Genomic DNA, 11,167 nt, shown 5'->3' with positions numbered 1-11,167 from the left:
ATTTCCATCATGTGTTTCCTCTAGAAAGAACTTTTAGAATGTGGGAAGATTTCCAAATCTTTCATTGGCCAGAATGAGGCCATACCCTTTGAAGCCAGTTGCTGGCAAAGGAAATAGATCTGTCATCAAGTGTTACCTCTGCTTCTGGGGCTATGGTCAGTCTCCATGACTTACTGGGGGAGGGCTGGACACTTGAGTGAAATCAGAGCTTGGCTAGGAAGGAAGAAAGTAAGAAAGTGGTAATGGATTTTGGGTAGAAGACTTATAATCATACCATTTAGAGATAATAGTTGGGATATTTGAACTCCATTTTCTCCCCCACTGAGTGAGCATATTGTCTTTCTAAGATAGAAACAGTGGTGGGATCTTGTGGATCTGTATTTTTTCAGTTGGATTAGTTTTTCTCCATACCTGGGTAAAAACTCAGGCAGACTGATGGCTTTCAAGTCAGTCTTAAGTAATACAAATAGTCTCAAAACAGAAATGAGGATTTCCGGTCTACAGCAATTTTCTAAAATCAAAGTTGATTTGATTGAGGTGGTCTCTCCTCTAACATGTGGGAGGTCTGTAACCGAGGAAGAGCCAAGTTTCTATTTTTTTTTTTCTAACCCCCGTCCATTTGCTAACCATGATTTCTGAAACCTGCAGTTTTGGGGGTTACCTTGAGATAATGGGAAGACAGGAGAAAGAATTATTTGTGTTACGATGATACTGTTTCTTGGCCCGCCACCACAGGGGACACCAACCAGGCTCTGTGTTTGGCCCCCTGAATGCTTCTCTCAGCAGTGTGAGTTGAGACCAAGTGTCCTCCACCTCTCTCCCAGGGGCTGAGACTTAAAGCCCATCAACGGTTCTCTCTAAAAGTCCTTTGGACAATTCCCCCGTCTCTCCACATTCTGACCTTTGATGTAGGTCAGTTCCTCACCACTTACGTTAAAAGTCAACGTCCTTATTTGGAAGCTGTTTGGCCTAAGATCCTCCTGATGACAGGGTCTCAGCCAAGAGATGCATTTTTATACCATTTTACACACAAAAAAATGTCCCTTCTTCTTTAATTTTAAGTGAATGAATGGATGAATGAATGAATAAATAAATAAATAATAGATTGATTCACCCTTGAAAGCTTTTTTTTGTTTGGAAAATTTGAAAATGCAACTATGCTTTGTTCTCCCTGCATCCAGTCTTAAACATTGCACATCTGAGGTGTTATATGGCATCTCTGCTTTAGAGTTAACCTTAGAAATAATGCATTTCATTTATATAGCACTTTAGAGTTGAAAAACAAAGTGCCTCCAAATTATTTGTTTCTGCATTCAATCGTTCAGATTTAGAAGACAAAAAAGAACCATTAGAAAAAAGAGCCATGATTAACACAAACACAGAAGAATTTTTGTGTTTACCTCAAGCCCGTAAATAAGCGAGAGAGTGCATAAAGGATTTTAAAATTTTGAAGAGTTGTACCTCAATCAAGGTTATGGTTTTTTTAAAAAAAGGATTTTTTACTTTTAAATACTCTTTATACCTAACATGGGGCTTGAACTCATAACCCTGATATCAAGAATTGCATGATCCTCTTACTGAGCCAGCCAGGCACCTGGAGATTACAGTTTTATTGTATGTTTCAAATATCCTGGTCTTACTCATTGATGATCATTATGTTAAAGAAATCAGATTTTTCTTGTTTTTCCTTGAAAGGAGGCATTCAAATTTGAAAGTTAAACTCATTGAAGCTGTATTTTAATAACAGAGTATGTTCGATAGTGTTGTTTGTTGGGGGTTGCTCTCCAGGAGATGCTGTCTCTCAAGGAGGGTGTCAACCAAGCTAGGCTGTCCCACTCAGGGTGTTGTCGAGGAGGTCCAGCGCCAGGCCTCTCTGTTATGTGGACAATACACATTTTACTGCCACGTTAATTGCATTTCCAAAGTCTGAAGTTACATCTTCTCACTGGGACTAGTAGTCATTTTATTTAGAATCTTCTTAAAGGTGGAGCTGTGGCTTTCTGCACAAAAAAGAGCCGATTTCAAAAAAGAAAAATCTCACTTTCCCTTCCTTTCTTTTTCTTTGTCTCCCGCCACCTCTTCCCTCTCCTTTGCCCTCTCTTTCTATTTTGTTCTCTACACAAACCCCCCATTCCAACTTCTGTCCAGCTGGTGATGTGTATCTTAGCATTTGCCTGGTGACTGAGCCTCTATTTTTTCCCCACTGGTGACTGGGAACTGAGGTCTGCCTCCTCTACCAATGGTCCTTCCTCCTGGTGCCTGAGCCAGAGGCACAGAAATTCCCCCGCAGTCCCATCCACATAGTCAGCTGTGGCCACTCACCACAGACAGCCACCAGCCTCTTTGAGGAAGTAGGTTAACTTTGGCCTTTCTCTCCTGATGACTTCTTCAATATCTTAGCTCTGTCTACATATTTAAACTATACAGTGAGAGACAAAGGATTTCTCCAGCAGTAATATGGGGCCTATACAAACTCTTAGTCTGAGGGGTCATGGGTCTGGGGACTGCACTGTCCTCTTTAGCCCGAATCATGACAGATACCACTGTTTCTATGTCTTCCTTGAATCAGCGCCCAGGTATGCTCAAGGCAGTAGACTTTACAGCAGGATTTTTCTTTTCAGGGCTGCCATACCTGTGAATGTGACCCGGATCTTCCCATCCAACGTTGCTTTATCATCCAACTGACTTAATAGTTTATGCAACAAACTGAGTTACTGAGTGGGTCGACCTGACATTCCCATGTTAGCTGATGAAGGGAGATCTAGAAAAGGATTCTTGCCTTTAAAGAATTCAGGATGCAATAGAAAATGCATGTCTCTTCTGTATCTGCCTACTTCCCTAAGGATTCAGTGTATCAAATGCTTCTGGAGACGCTTCAAATCCTCCTGATCTCACATGGTGTCCCAGGTATGCTGTAGCCACCTGCACGGTATGGGCTCTGAAAAGCTTTGGGAAGGGGCAACCTGACAGTGTCTTGCATCCAGATGGGTTCATGTCAACAGCCCTTCACTTCCTACCGCAGGGCCAGCTCTGGTCCCTCCACAAGCATCTGGGACATTCAGGAGTTAATCCCAGTGAGGCACCCTTGGCCACTGGGTGACAGGAGCTTCTTCCTTTCATGTCTTGGCCAAGGTAGAAATCCAGAAGCAATACCATGTCTTGGAAGATAGTGCACTGATTAGCACTACCACCAAGGACAGAAGACGTAGGTATTTGAGCTCCATCACATACTGTTCCATCCCGTTATTTTCCTGTACAAGCCAGTGGTATTATGGCTGATGCCAGTGGGTTACCGCAAATTAAACAAATGGCAGCCCAAAGCAACAGCTTTAAAAAATGAACAATTACCTTTATTGGAGCAGATTAGTCCCTCTTTTGGCACTTGGCATGCAGCTATTGATTTGGCAAATACATTTTTCTCAAAGAAGAATCAAGAGCAGTCTATAGAAACATTGATTTTCTTGATGTTTCACAATACGATAAAGAGTAGGAGAGCTCAGGAAAGTACTGGTATATTTCCTTATGAAAGTAAACTGCTCTTGATTCTTTGAGAAAAATGTATTTGCCAAATCAATAGCTGCATGCCAATTGCCAAAAGAGGGGCAAATCTGCTCCAATAAAGGTAATTGTTCATTTTTTAAAGCTCTTGCTTTGGACTGCCATTTGTTTAATTTGCATTATCATGCTAATTGGACCTGGTGAGTATAAACCAGAAGACCTTGCCTTCCTAAAATACAAGTGTAGCCGAAGGTTAGAGATCCATGCCCTAAAGATGAAAGAAACTGCCACTTTGGTAAAGATTTTAGGGATGCAATAGTTTGGGGAAAGAAGGGAAGTCCCCTCTAAGGAAAAGGGGAAGTGTTTGCCCCTTGCATCCTCTACCAGTACAAAACCCAGAAAACCAAAAAGAAACCCCAAAACCAAAAAGACAGGCGCTTGGTGAGACTCAGGATTTTGGAGACAGAGCACATACCACACTTGGGAGTACTGCTCTGACCCATTTATTATAGGACTCAGAAGGCTACCAGTTTCAAGTAGGGCTCAGAGCAAGAGAGAGGTCTGCAGAAGGTCGAGGCTAGATTTCCACCAGGCCATTTTATCCAGCAGGCCTGATGCTATTAGAAGGTTCTGTGGCAGATAAGGAGGCTGGACGGTAAGTTCTTCCACTTTTTTGTTTTAAAGATTATATTTATTCATTTGACAGAGAGAGAGAGCACAAGCTGGGAGACAGAGGGAGAGGGACAAGATGTGGGACTTGATCACAGGACCTTGGGATCATGACCCAAGCCAAAGGCAACTGCTTAACTGAGCCACTCAGGCACCCCAAGATCTTCTACTTCTGAAGTGATGCCATTCTGCAAGAGATCCATTGTCCATTTGAAAATCAACTCCTGGTGTGCTCCTGGGTCCTAGAGAGAGTGACCTGGTTGCTGACCGGAGAGTCCAAGTGCCTGTAGGACCAGAGCTGACCAGCATGAACTGGTATGATCAGATCTACTGTGTTATAAGTTTAGAAGGTAATGCTATATTCGAGATCAGTCCCAGCAGGCTCAGAAGACCCAAGTCTTACATAAACAGGTGGTCCAGAATCTCAAGGTAAAAATTTGATAACAAAAATGCCCAATAATCCCCAAATGAAACCCTTGGCTTAACAGGGGTGGGGTGGGATGAGAAGTATTCCCATCTTCAGCTGCCAGAGGAAGAAAAAATTCAGGTCTGGCAGAGAGAGGGGTTATTATGATATTTTGGAGCTGACCATGCTGCTACACTGCAGCTCTGTTCAGTAGTGGCCTTCAGGATAAGTGGTGAAAGAAATCCCACCAGTGGGCAGAGCCGCAACTGGCTTTCGTGGCTCACATGTGTGGAGATGTCCTCAGAGGCATGGGCATACATGGAGTCCTGGTCAGTGGCAAATGGCTTGTTGACTGGGAGCCAGATAGGTACTAGACTTGGACTTCAAGGTATAAAGATGGGCTAAAATACAGTGGAACCAGGGAGGTCTAAGACCTATCTGCTTCTATATGTAAACAGTAGTGTGTCATAACCTTCTGTTAGCAGGAAAAGTGGCTGCCTGAAACCTACCGCCAGGGTAACAGATTCCTGCTGCTGAAAAGTTGTTGTGTCTGCCTTAAGTGAACTTTCTTCCTGTAGGGTAGAAATTAGCTTGGGATTTCATAGGGCTTACAGAAGAGGTTTCATGAACTGCTTTTGTCTTCTTACTAATAATTATTTGCTTATTCAATATTTATATGTGTTTAGGGACACCTGTGTGGATCAGTCGGTAAAACGTCTGCCTTCGGTTCAGGTCATGATCTCAGGGTCCCGGGATTGGGGCCTGTGTTGGGCTCCTTGCTCAGAGGGGAGTTTGCTTCTCCCTTTGCTTGCTTCTTCCTCTCCCTGCCACTTCCCTTCCTTGTGCTCTCTCTCTCTGACAAATAAATAAATAGATAAATAAATAAATAAATAAATAAATAAATAAAATCCTTAAAAATATTTAAAAAAGTAATAAAAATGTGTTTGTATGTCTGTTTTGAGACGGATTTTCATTATACTCTCGCAGCAATGTTGTGGGTTACCTTCACGCACCTCAACTGTTTTTGGTGACTATCATTTACTGACAAGCAACCAAGGGTCCTGAGTGACCATGTTAGCTTGGGAAGTTTTCCACACGAGTAACTGGGCAAGGATTAGGGTCCTGGGGTCGATATGGCCAAAGAGAGAGAAGATGGGGCTTTAAGAGACACTTGATAAATCCAAAGTATCCTGGAAAACTGGGTTCATTAAAACTCATCAAGATCCACACAAATACCAAATTTACTATTAAAAAATAAGGGTAATTAAAACAGCATAGCACTGGTCCAGGACTATGCAAACAATGAGGCCAAAAATAAGGTCCTAGAGACATGCAGATCGACATTTGATTTATGACACAGGTGCATCCTAGGTCAGTGTGTTTTCAAACACCAGACCGAGGACAGTTGGGCATCCACATGGCCACGAAATGAAATTAGACCCCACTTCACACCGTCCCTCAAAACAAATTCCAGGAAGATCAGGGACGCAAATTGTAAGACAAAACTGTATGAGGTTTTACAAGTTCACTTGGGAGAAAGTCCTCATGTTACTGGACCGGAAATATTCCTTGTGCAAAACACAAACAGCTTATGTATACAAAGTGACTGATACTCTGACAACAGTGAAAATGAAGAGACTATCCAACAGAAAAATGGAGAAAACACTTAACATTTCAATGATCTTACGAAAAGATGTTCAACCCCCCAAAATCAGTGAAATGCCAATTGAAACCACACACAAATATTAAGGGCAAAAGTGAACTTGTATTACAGTGCTCCTCTCTGTCATAAATTCAAATATACATGTATCTTTTTCTAGACACTTGATTCTGTTCCAGACACCCTCCATTTTACCTGCCTAGAGAATAAATCTGTTTTCTGCCAGATGGGAGCGAGGAGTCTCCACAGTATAGAATTACGAAGGGGGTTAGGATTTTTTTTTTTAATTAAGCATAAAACCAATTGTCCTCATCTATATTTCAATACTTGAGTCCTTTGGAGGAATCTTTGGTGTGTATCATGTTTCTTCTCAGTTTTCTCTGTTGCTGGCTTAAGATTGAATTTCCTTGGGTTTACTGAATAATTTTAACTTTTCCATCTGCTTCTAGCAACCAAATGTTGTTGTCTCTTTCATACTTGAGGAACTATCACTTAAAAAAAAAAAACCCTAAAGAAAAGCCTAAGCTTTTCTTATCAAGTTGGTGGGATTTCGGGAGGAAGAGAATGTCTCTCTCTCTTTCTAAGTGTTTACCCAAAGTTTTAAAAATAAGTTAGGAAAGAACCAAAATATACCTCTGACTCATTTTTTCACAGTTAAAAGAATGGAGAACTGCACAAGAACAAATGATTTTATCCATTTCTAATCAAATTATCGGTCATTACTCTTTTCTTAGCTTCTTATTTCAGCCCCCACATAGAGGAAACCCTTAAAGAGGCCCTTGAGCTGTGTGCTAGAAGAACCACACCAGACTTAGCCACGTCTTTTGATTATGGTGTGGGCTCTGGTCAATCGTGAGAGGACCCTCGCCCTAGGGTGTTCAGAGGAAATGATGTTTCTCTTTATTTTGGAAGTGTAGAGAGATGGCACATTTTTAAAAGCACAATTTGGATGTTTATAATAAAAATACAGTTTATTTGAGTTTTACTGATCTAGCTTTTCGGCATAGGGGAGGGAAGCAAAACTTCATTCAGTTTGGCCCAGTCCACTTTGGAAATGTTTAGTTGTTCTTTGCAATAAGCTCAGTCTCAGCGGCCCTCCCCGGCCCCTGCTTCCTTTCTTTCTCCTCCAGTGTTTGAGTTAGTGGACGGGCTTATGGTGGCTTCCTCACGGATCAAGGCCTTGAGGCTCCTGAGGTGGATGCAGAAATCCACAGCAAAGAACCCTGGACCATTCATTCTTTTGGTCCAGGTGATTCTTCCAGAAGCATTAACCACCTCCTTTTGGCTGGCAAGGCCATACCCTGCCTCTCACTGGTTAATGAAATCTGGGTAGAAGTCCCAGATCAAAGACAAGGCTAATACACACAATGTTCAGGCAGCTTCCTGAGCCCAGGCCAAGCTAACTCACCTGCCCATAGAAAAGATAACCCTCCCTCCAGGAAAACCTTAGCAAACATACATAAAAATGCATAAAAATGCAATAAGCAATGATTTCAATTTCACACAAATCAAACAAATGGAAAAAATCAGAAAATTTAAGTGATCCTTAACAACAATTAGAAACATCAAAAGATCAGGCCATAACGAGGATTTTCATTGGGTATGAAAATCTCAGTATGAAATTCCAATGCATAATTGTTCCAGGATATCATTTTCCAGAAATGATCATTAGATTTTCTAGTGATATTCTAGACCTTGAGTCATATTTTTAAGGTTTAGTTTTGAGAAGGTATATTCTCCATAAGCAACATAAAATGGCAAAATTAGACACATGTTAGGATCTTCAGAAATACTCAGAAATGTGTCTGGGAAATTGTTGCTGCAACTTTATTGCAATTCTCCAAGAGCGTCATATATTAGAAAACCATCCAAGTTCTTTAGTTTTTCATAGTGACATCCCAATAATTTAAACATTCCTTGCCATGTGTATTGGCCAATTTCAAATGCAAACTTAACATGGTTATAGGAATTTATGTTTGTTATATTCTTCAAATTTTGTATGCCTTCCGAAGAATACAAAGGTTATCATATACAATCAATTTTATAAAACTTTCTTTTAAAGAATTGTTGTTGTGGGGCATCGGGGTGGCTCAGTTGGTTAAGCATCTACCTTGGGATCAAGTCATGATCTCAGGGTCCTGAGATGGAGTCTCGCATTGGGCTCATTGCTCAGCGGAGAGCCTGCTTCTCTTGCCTGTCGCTCCACTTGTGCTCTCTCTCTCTCTAAAAAATAAAATCTTTTAAAAAATGATGTACCTAATCTGGGAAAAAGTAAAATCAATTTTGAAATTTCATTTTGGGTCCTAAATGAGAGGACCTGTAGTCAAAATGAGGTCTCTTCCTTTTTCTAGCACATTCTATATTTGAAAATTTCAATGTCAGGAAATGGCAAATTGTTTCGCTTTAAAAAACTAAATATCACTGCATTTTTCTTCAAAGAATTCCCTAATCCTTTAGCTACTTTTCACGGGCTTTAGTACATTACACTTTTGTTACTCTATCACTTTGCTTATAACGCCAATTTTACTTTAACCAAGATTTCAAATGAGTACTGGGTAAATACAGTTGAAAATAGCCATTTAAACGTCATAACAGGGGCGCCTGGGTGGCTCAGTTGGTTAGGCCATTGCCTTCGGCTCAGGTCATGATCCTGGAGTCCCGGGATCGAGTCCCGCATCCGGCTCCCCGCTCCCCGCTCAGCGGGGAGCCTCCCTCGCCCTCTGACGCTCCCCTCCCTCATGCTCTCTCTCTCTCAAATAAATAGGTAAAATTAAAAAAAAAAAGTCATAACATTGCATTGCATTTTAGAATGGGTATCTTTTATTTTAAACAATTTCTAAGTGGGTTAATCTGAGGCCTGATGGCATCCAACCGCCTTCTCACTGTGGATTTAATGGTTTCAAATTTGTGCTTAGCAAATCTGTTCTTAATACATCCAATATTTACTGAAGCAGGAAAGTAGCTGTATAACAGTCAGATATTAACAAAAATTCAGTGTTGTCAAAAACTTTTGTTGCAGTATTCACTGACATATTTGACAATGTGCAAAACAAGGAATAGAGAATGCCCTAGAATTTTTGTGTGTGGCTCTGCTCTTGCTTTCCATTCCATTTTCTAGGCAAACCTGCGACCTGTCAAATATTTCTTTCTAAATTCGAATTTGGTATTAGTCTTTTAAGAATATGCATAAATCCTTACCAAACATGTCATCTGTTACATTAAAATCCCACAAAATCATTGCACTTAGAGTATTTACTGTTGAAATCTATCTGTTCCCCATCTGGATTTTTATCCAAAACAAAGTAGTAATATTTTGCATTTCTTACCTTATTCAAAATGATTTTGTTCACCGCACCTATTGTACTTCTAGGGGGTTTTGTTTTTACCCCCTAAATAATGTGTAATGTTTTACATTGATCTTTGTTTTCTGTGTCAATATTCTTCTATCATGTTTTCAAATTTTGTCATGGTTTTTGCCAAATGGTGAAAACTACTTCCATCACATTCATAAATTTCCTAGATCATCTTTCAACATGAAACATTGTCCCACCAAAAAGCTGTATCATGTATATTATTCAGTCAGTGTGTTCATAATTTTTTTTCATTTTCATATAGGTTCTATCCTGTTGCATGGACAGGTATAATTTTTTCCGAATCGGTTATTTTTAAATACAATTGTTGAAGATGTGCATTTCATTTAATTCATGTTTAACAAGAACACGTGGCAATTCCTGAGCACATTCTCATTCTTTGGCTGATCTCATCCCTAAAAGATTTACCAAAATAGACAAAATACAACAGAACTCACAAGAAGGGAGAGCTATAGGCGGAGGGAGAGGGAGAAGCAGGCCCTCCAGGGAGCCTGCCATGAGGCCTGATCCCAGAATCTTGGGATCATGACCTGAGCCAAACGCAGACACTTAACTGACTGAGACGTCCTGGCGCCCCTTATTTCATTCTCACATTTTTTACTTAATTTCGTCAAAGATTTACTTAATGATCAAAATAATTTTATCTTTTTTTTTTTTGTGATTCTAATGATTAAAAAAGTTTTTCCTGCCGTCTCAGGACACCATAGCTTAGTATTTTATCTTAGGACTTACAACATTTAAAATTAACAAGTATTTAATAAGACATTCAATTTTAACAGCAATTATTTTTCCCCCAAATTTTCCTAACAGCAAATTACACAATTGTAATATTGAAAAAGATCATTCATGGATTATTAATGGTAAATAAAAAGTTTTTTCCTTAGAGATTTGTGTCATAATGGAAGTATTGTCGATTTAAATTGGGAACTCAGTTCTACTATTCTGGAAGAGGAACCAAGCAGCAGACTGAAATTGCGACATGAAATGCAAAATTTAGTCACTGCAATAACACCAAATTACAAATCATTTTATTTTTTATTTTTTTTTATTTTTTTTTCTTTCTTTTTTTTTTTTTAAAGATTTTATTTATTTATTTGAGAGAGAGAGAGAGAGAGAGAGAGAGAGAGAAAGCATAAGAGGGGAGAAGGTCAGAGGGAGAAGCAGGCTCCCCGCTGAGCCGGGAGCCCGATGTGGGACTCGATCCCGGGACTCCGGGATCATGACCTGAGCCGAAGGCAGTCGCTTAACCAACTGAGCCACCCAGGCGCCCTACAAATCATTTTAAAAACCCTCCCCGGTTAGTACACCGGACTGAAAAAAAAAACCTGAAAGAAAAAGATGTTTCTTGTGTGAACAGCTCCCACCTTGAATGTGGTGTCTTTGTGTAGTGCACAGCTTGAACAACTATTTAAACTTCTGTGTCCAGTCATATGGGTTTTTCCGGACACCTTCCTTGTTAACAGTGTGAGTCTGAGGAAGAAAGTCAAGAGTCTCACCTAGGAAGGAACGTGAATGTGCAGGACTCTGCTGGCCCTTCTCATTGGTAAATGTATTTGTTATCCT

This window comes from Callorhinus ursinus, unplaced genomic scaffold, assembly GCF_003265705.2.
Source record: "Callorhinus ursinus isolate GAN/ISIS: 27379988/994484 unplaced genomic scaffold, GSC_fseal_2.0 scaffold11, whole genome shotgun sequence".
NCBI classification, from domain to species: Eukaryota; Metazoa; Chordata; class Mammalia; order Carnivora; family Otariidae; genus Callorhinus; species Callorhinus ursinus.
This window is presented reverse-complemented; position numbering follows the sequence as displayed.